This window comes from Gadus chalcogrammus, chromosome 7, assembly GCF_026213295.1.
Source record: "Gadus chalcogrammus isolate NIFS_2021 chromosome 7, NIFS_Gcha_1.0, whole genome shotgun sequence".
Taxonomy (NCBI): Eukaryota; Metazoa; Chordata; class Actinopteri; order Gadiformes; family Gadidae; genus Gadus; species Gadus chalcogrammus.
In genome coordinates, this window is record NC_079418.1 from 11,739,097 (window position 1) to 11,747,379 (window position 8,283).

Below are 8,283 nucleotides of genomic sequence, written 5' to 3' on the forward strand. Positions count from 1 at the left end.
GCTTAACGTCTAGATGCTAATTAACATGTAATTTGTCAAAAATCTCCATCGGGAAGCAAATCTATAGCTGGTCATTATTGATAAAGGCCTCCAAAATCGACAGCTAATTACTACCCCGAAACATATTCAAATATGATCATGTGTGGCACTGTTGCAATTGTCTCGAAACGTAGATGTCAAAGGACACCTTGTTTGCTCTGTTGCACTACCGGGAAGATATTTTCATACTTCTAATGGATTGATTCATATTTTAAGGTTCTCGGAGTGAGACTTTAAGTGGCTGCAGCAGAAGTGTTGAGACGAAAGATGATATCAAGAGATTTATAGAATATTCCCATTCACATTATGATTCTTCGTCGTAACATCCGACCAAACATCCTTTACATTCACAGAGCGAAGATTATGAAAGTCCAGGCTCAGCAAGTGCTCCATCTCGTTGCACCTGCACCCAGCGGCTCGCTTGCAAGATTTTGGCCTGAAGTTCTTCCCAGACCTACACCCTAGCCATCCAACATGCATATCTGAGAATCAGGCCTCTCTTTTATAATGACAAAAAGTTATGAGAGAAACACACATTAACTTTTTGTTATCTCATAAGCGGCGTGGTGCCGGCTCCTTTTGACCTTTTGACCCCCGACTTCAAAAACGTGGCCACAGGCCAGCTGTGTCTACACACCTGTAGCCACAAATGTACACCTCCATCCCACAAAAAATGGGGACTAGAAACTAACCTCTGTCTTATGTACATTTACTGTACTGTTGGAGGTCACGCCCCTTTGCCGACCTTTTCGAGATAGCTAGGGATGCTAAAATGTTTACACACATTTCACGGGGTCCCGTGTACGACATATCCGAGATTTGGAGTTCTAGCCCTTAGAGAAAAAAAGTTTTCCCAAATGGAGTGTCATTTGGACAAAGCCCGAGACTTGGCCCGGTCAGACCCCGAGGGCAGGCCCCCCCTTCCTGCCCTCGGGGTCCGACCGGGCCAAGTTTCGGTGCGGAGGTCCCAGTTAGGCCCTAGAATAAGGTATTAAAATTTCAGGGCGGTAGGACCCTTCCTATCTCAAAAACAGTTTTTCCACCACATTCTGAACCATTAGGTCTTGCAGGCTACACTTCTGAGGGGCTTTGTCCAAATGACACTCCATTTGGGAAAACTTTTTTTCTCTCAGGGCTAGAACTCCAAATCTCGGATATGTCGTACACGGGGCCCCGGGAAATGTGTGTAAACATTTTAGCATCCCTAGCTATCTCGAAAAGGTCGGCAAAGGGGCGTGACCTCCAACAGTACAGTAAGACAGAGGTTAGTTTCTAGTCCCCATTTTTTGTGGGATGGAGGTGTACATTTGTGGCTAAAGGTGTGTAGACACAGCTGGCCTGTGGCCACGTTTTTGAAGTCGGGGGTCAAAAGGTCAAAAGGAGCCGGTACCACGCCGCTTATGAGATAACAAAAGTTAATGTGTGTTTCTCTCATAACTTTTTGTCATTATTAAAGAGAGGCCTGATTCTCAGATATGCATGTTGGATGGCTAGGGTGTAGGTCTGGGAAGAACTTCAGGCCAAAATCTTGCAAGCGAGCCGCTGGGTGCAGGTGCAACGAGATGGAGCACTTGCTGAGCCTGGACTTTCATAATCTTCGCTCTGTGAATGTAAAGGATGTTTGGTCGGATGTTACGACGAAGAATCATAATGTGAATGGGAATATTCTATAAATCTCTTGATATCGTCTTTCGTCTCAACACTTCTGCTGCAGCCACTTAAAGTCTCACTCCGAGAACCTTAAAATATGAATCAATCCATTAGAAGTATGAAAATATCTTCCCGGTAGTGCAACAGAGCAAACAAGGTGTCCTTTGACATCTACGTTTTGAGACGATTGCAACAGTGCCACACATGATCATATTTGAATATGTTTCGGGGTAGTAATTAGCTGTCGATTTTGGAGGCCTTTATCAATAATGACCAGCTATAGATTTGCTTCCCGATGGAGATTTTTGACAAATTACATGTTAATTAGCATCTACACGTTAAGCTGAGTCCAATGAGATCAAGCTCGGCCTCTTGCTACACCGAGATCATGTCCTAGACCTAGGTGTACCATGTAAAATACATGTTACCATTAGCTAGAGTGTCGTTCTTGGTGTCATTGGACTCAGCTCAACGTGTAGATGCTAAATAACATGTCATTTGTGACAAATCTTTATCGGGAAGCAAATCAATAGCTGCTCAGTATTGATTAAGGCCTCCAATTTCGACAGCTAATTACTACCATTAAACCTGTTCGAATATGCTCATGTGTGGCACCGTTGCAATCTCCTGGAAGCGTAGATGTTGAAGGACACCTTGTTCGTCCTCTTACGCCACCGGGACGATATTTACATGCTTCTGATTGACTAATGAATTGATTCAGCTATTCCCCCAGAAGTCTGGGGTCAAAAGGTCAAAAGGAGACGGCACCACGCCGGGGTGGATCCAGATCTCGGGCAACAGCGCAGGGTTGCCAGGTCCTGCAAAAAAACATGCCCCCCACATACCGTTCAAAATCCACCCAAAATGTCCTAGAAGCATCCCAAATAAAAAATGATATTATTGGCCATTTTGGCCAACGTTTTGAAAGTAATAATATTTGAGGGAATATTTTTTTGTTGTTGTTTTAGCAGCGAAATGCACCGTGTGCGTGTGTGCGTGTGTGTGTGTGTGTGTGTGTGTGTGTGTGTGTGTGTGTGTGTGTGTGTGTGTGTGTGTGTGTGTGTGTGTGTCTGTGTGTCTGTGTGTCTGTGCGTGCGTGTGTGTGCTTGTGTGTGCTTGTGTGTGTGTGTCTGTGCGTGTGCGTGCGTGTGTGTGTGTGTATAACACGCTATTTTATGTTGAAATGCGACGTAATCCAGTGTTCACGAAAAGTACACTGTCAACGTATGCTTTTGGCGACTGGGTTGGCTCTCAGATATACGTGTTTCTAACAAGATGATATCATTAAAAGTTACATAAAGTAACAGTTTAATAACACAAACGCAGGAAGCACGTGAGCTGCTAGTTTAGCGAAAGCAACCTGACGTCGTTGAAACATGCGAGCGAGCCGATCAAATCCTAATTACTATAAAACTAAAGATCAGACACAATCACTGACTGAAGATTAAGCAAGTAAAAAGTATATTTCTCGCTAGAAATGTTATTAGAAACACGTTTAACGGTGAATCGGTCCTAAAATATTGCATTTCTCATTCAGATAATAAAGATTAATAAAGATCATACACATTCACTGACTGAAGATTATGTAAGGAAAATGTACATTTCTCGCTAGAAAAGTCATTAGAAACGCGTTTAATGGTGTATCTGTCCTAAAATATTGCATTTCCCATTCAGATAATAAAGATTAATAAAGATCATACACATTCACTGACCGAAGATTATGTAAGGAAAATGTACATTTCTCGCTAGAAATGTCATTAGAAACGCGTTTAATGGTGTATCTGTCCTAAAATATTGCATTTCCCATTCAGATAATAAAGATTAATATAAGCTACGCCGTGTTCCGGAGCCGCGGGGGATTCTGGGAATTGGGGTTCTCAGTTGACAAATGGGGCTTTTGTTAACTTGTTTTGTTGTTAGGATTAAGTGGGGTTAATGGGTTCGGGATGTTATGTGGTTGTGTGTTGTTCTATTAACATTGTTCGTGTGTTCATTATTGTCGACACCGTCACCGAGAGTGACGTGACCATCGTTTCGTGCAGCTGTTCCGTGTTGAAGTCTCGTTCAATAAAAACCAACTCTCGTTGTCGAGCGTTCAATAAAAACCAACTCTCGTTGTCGAGCGTGCCCCCCCCTACAAACGTGTCTCCCCTCCCCCCCCCCTTCAACTAACGTGTCCCCCCCCCCCCCTTCATGGGTCTGATTCGCCGATTTCCCATGCTGATATCCCCGAAGATTCTCGGGCATCTTCGACAATTTGGCTATAGATTGTCTCATTACACACTAAATAATATAATTATAGCCTTGTAGTGACCGTAACATAATTCACCTACAGTATTCCGTCATGTGTTGTTCTTTCAATTGTGTTGTTGTTTACTGCATGTCATTTACGTTCTTGGTGGTTCAGGGATCGCGGTCCCTAAGGATTACGTGCGTCTCATGACGTCACAGACCATGCTGGATTTGTTTACCTTCAGCACGCTTTGTTTTCCGGTTTTCTTTTTTACAAAATAAACGAGTCACACGGCTGTGTGCTCAACGTGCGAAGTTGTGTTCTTAACTTATTGCAATTTCCACAGCCTAATTATATATATAGGTTTTGGCATAAACATAACTAGGGTGCACTGTACTATCTGCGCACACCCTTTCTGAAGCCTTTCTCTCGCTCTCTCTCTCTCTCTGTCCCTCCCGCTCTCTCTTTCTCTCTCTCTCGTACCGTTTTGTGGAGCACGTTAATTGTCTTAGAACACTCCCATTCAGAATGCATTGGTTTACATTTCGTTTTGTGTAACACGCAAAAAGTCGGACTATCGTGCTCGGGAACACGCTTCAATAGATTAACGTTCGTGCGCACGAGCACGCAATTGCGTGATACCGGGTTGGCATAACACGTCGGTTCTTTGACGTCTCTGGTATTTCCACAACGAGACTGTATTTGGGGTTATCTGAGCCATGGTTGAGAAGGAATTTGGGGAAAGGAACTTCGGCTCTGTCTCCCTGAAGTACATGAACTGCGACATGCTGCCTGCCGCCGATTGCCGCGAGGCACCACCGCCCGGCATCGGGCAGCCGGCAGCAGGCAGGCTTTTGGCCGTTATAATATGTATTATATGATATAGATATCTATGTATTATATGATATTATTTAGATATAGAGCTCCAGGACTGTACCGCAAGTGCTGTACACTTCCTTGTTATTTGGATAACCGTTCTGCTGTTGGTGTTATGGCGCATAACACGTCGGACTCTCGTCTCTGGTATTTCCACAACGAGACTCGTAGTGGGGGTTATCTCACCCATGTTTGAGAATGATCTTTGGCTTTGACTCCCTGAAGTACATGATCCACGACATGGAGAAGAAAGGGATTGTTGGCAGCTAATGTCTCCCGCTTGAGCCCCGCTTCCCGCTGCCGAGGGAACATCACCTCGGCGCTGCAGGAGACGGTGGTGCCTTAGCGCTGCCCGCTGCCGAGGCGGTGGTCCCTCGGCAGCGAGGCTCCGGCGGGAGACAACAGCGGTCAACAATCGCGGCCAACAATCCCTTCCTCCTCCATGTCATGGTTCAGTCTACTTCAGATTGATGTGGACGTGGAAGAACCAGAGACGTCGGAGAACCCGACGCGGTCGTTTGAGATTCATAATATCGTCTGGAGGCGCCAACAGCTTTTGGCCGTGTTAATATATATTATATGATATAGATATCTATGCATAATATGATATTATTTAGATATAGAGCTCAAGGACTCCCGTGTGTTCTAGAATATTTACAGAACACGGCTAAAGGCTGTGTGCGCCTGCCATTGCGATACATCCACTGTAAGCTGCTCAGGGCCACACCCCCACCCTCCTCCTTGACCCGCGTCTCTCCTCCTTATTTGCATTAAAGCTACATACACCGAAACGGCGCATTTGAGGAAAGTTCAATGTGCGACTGGCTCGTAGTGTCTGTAATTCTGCACCACGGCTGAATTTCGGGAACGCCTTCAAATACTGTGTTTGGGGCCTACTAATATCTATATTAAAGCATCAATAAAGTATCATGCCATGGGACCTTTAATACCTGCAAAAACTGAAGGCAAAATATATCTTATAGCATACATGTAAGTAAAAAAATTCTAAGAAATATATTTAATGTAAATATGAAACATTATTTATATTGATGATTATATCTATCCTGATGTAAATATCATATTCACACATTCATTATTAAATTCCACAATAAAGTATACATTAAAAAGTTGAAACTGTGTCAGCAACAGTTTTGGATGTTCACTGCAACGTATCGTGCATCTAACCCGTGGGTCACGGTGACTTCCCTCTGTGGGGAGTTCTCTGTTCCAAAGGGCATTAGCAACACGAGAGAAAGAGAGCGAGAAAAAACAATGGCACAGGCCCTGATCCATGCCATGCTAATGTGTCTGCTTCGCTGATATATTCATTACGTCCTGCCAGCGCCTCTGTTCCAACGCAAGGCCATCGCCACTTACATTTCTGTGTCGAAAGGCCACTCTTGTTTTGTAATCTACGATAAAAGCAGAATGACAAAACACAGACACACACGCACACGCATACATTTGAACACAGTCTCTCTTTTAGTCGCTGAAAATGTATTGAAGCATGCGGGTGTGGTTGACATACCCCCTGACCTGCTCTGTCATGGGGAGCGCACAGAGAAGCTTTTGGGGGAAGTTTCAACTTTGACACCTTTTTATGAACTCCAAAATTTAAACAAAAAATAAAACATATATGTGTTGTTTTTTTATGACGAGCCTGTCTGTGAGGGTTATAAATAGAGGTGCAGTGCAGTGGTCTGTCAATTCCCCCCCCTCGACCCCCAACCCCAGATCTAATGAAGATGAATGGGCCGTGGCATTTCTTTTTATATTTTATTTTTCACAAATCCCACATTGCATGTCAACTAAAATCACATTATAATGTCTCTCTGTATCTCTCTCTCCCTCTGTCCCTCTCTCTCTTCCGCTACATCAGGCCCTGTTGATGGGATGATCATGGGGGCATGGCGTATCAAATCTGTTTCTGCGGCTGCCCCGCATTTAAATGGTTTCTTTCTTTTTTTTCACAGCACATTAGCCCAGACAGTCTTCATGGTATGGGTTTATTGAATCATACGCAGTACACATACAATTAATCTTTAAAAATATACTTTCCCCTCCTCCCCCCTGCTCCTCTCAAGAGCGGCATTTTAATAGCAATCGCAGAGCAAGTGGGGAAGACAGGGTGGAAAATCGTGTGACAACTTAGCATAATGCGTAGTGAGAGAGAGAGAGAGAGAGAGAGAGAGAGAGAGAGAGAGAGAGAGAGAGAGAGAGAGAGAGAGAGAGAGAGAGAGAGAGAGAGAGAGAGAGAGAGAGAGAGAGAGAGAGAGAGAGAGAGAGAGAGAGAGAGAGAGAGAGAGAGAGAGAGTGAGAGAGAGAGAGAGAGAGAGAGAGAGAGAGAGAGAGAGAGAGAGAGAGAGAGTGAGAGGAGAGAGAGAGAGAGAGAGAGAGAGAGAGAGAGAGAGAGTGAGAGAGACAGAGAGAGAGAGGGAGAGAGAGAGAGAGAGAGAGAGAGAGAGAGAGAGAGAGAGAAAGCGAGAGAGAGAGGGAGAAAGAGAGAGAGAGAGAGAGAGAGAGAGAGAGAGAGAGAGAGAGAGAGAGAGAGAGAGACAGAGACAGAGAAAGAGACAGAGAGAGAGAGAGAGAGAGAGAGACAGAGAGAGAGAGAGAGAGAGAGAGAGAGAGAGAGAGAGAGAGAGAGAGAGAGAGAGAGAGAGATCCGGAAGTCAAGTGCATATCCTTGATGAGAGGTAAAGAGCAAGGTCTGCAGTAGTGCGGTAAATAAAGACTATTCTGCATTATAGATTAGCCTGAGGGTGGAGTCGTTCCTCATCGGGAACTCTGTTACGCAAGCAGATGCTCTGTGTGTTTCCAGGGGTGTCCTCTTGGAACGCAAATAAAATCAAGCAAATGCATCATCACTGGATAAAGGTACTGGTATATATATATATATATAATATAATGTATGTATTATGTATAATAGTTTGTGTGTGAATGTGTGTATATGTTATGGTTATATGTGTGGGTGTGTGTGTGAATTTTATTGTGGTAATAATCAATAATGCATGGAGGTGTGTATGTTGTGTTTGTGAGAGAGAGCGGGGTCAACTGGAGCCCTGTTGACTCGGGGGAGCAGCATGGAGTCCCCTGCAGTCACTGATGTGTTCTGTAGTAGCAGACATTGTACACGCTAATCCTCTGCCCCACAAGAGGAGGAAGGCTGGGACTGCAATCTCCAACCTGATACGTCAACGGGTTATCATCATTTTTCAGAGCTTTGAATTGGGTCTTCTGTTGTTCTTCTGATTTTCACCCAAAAACGCTCCAATCTGTGAGTACGTTGGTAATACGTTGGTTCGTCAACAATAAAACGCTAAACGACCAGATGTGGTTATTTTATTTTTTATAGAGGAACAAAAACATTCAAAGCACCAGAAGATGAGTGTGTAAACTGGTGTTCAATCATCATCGAGTTCTCCCCACTCTTTGTCGGGCAGCTCCTTTAGTTTTCTGCATGTTTCCGACCATGGGTCAGGTCT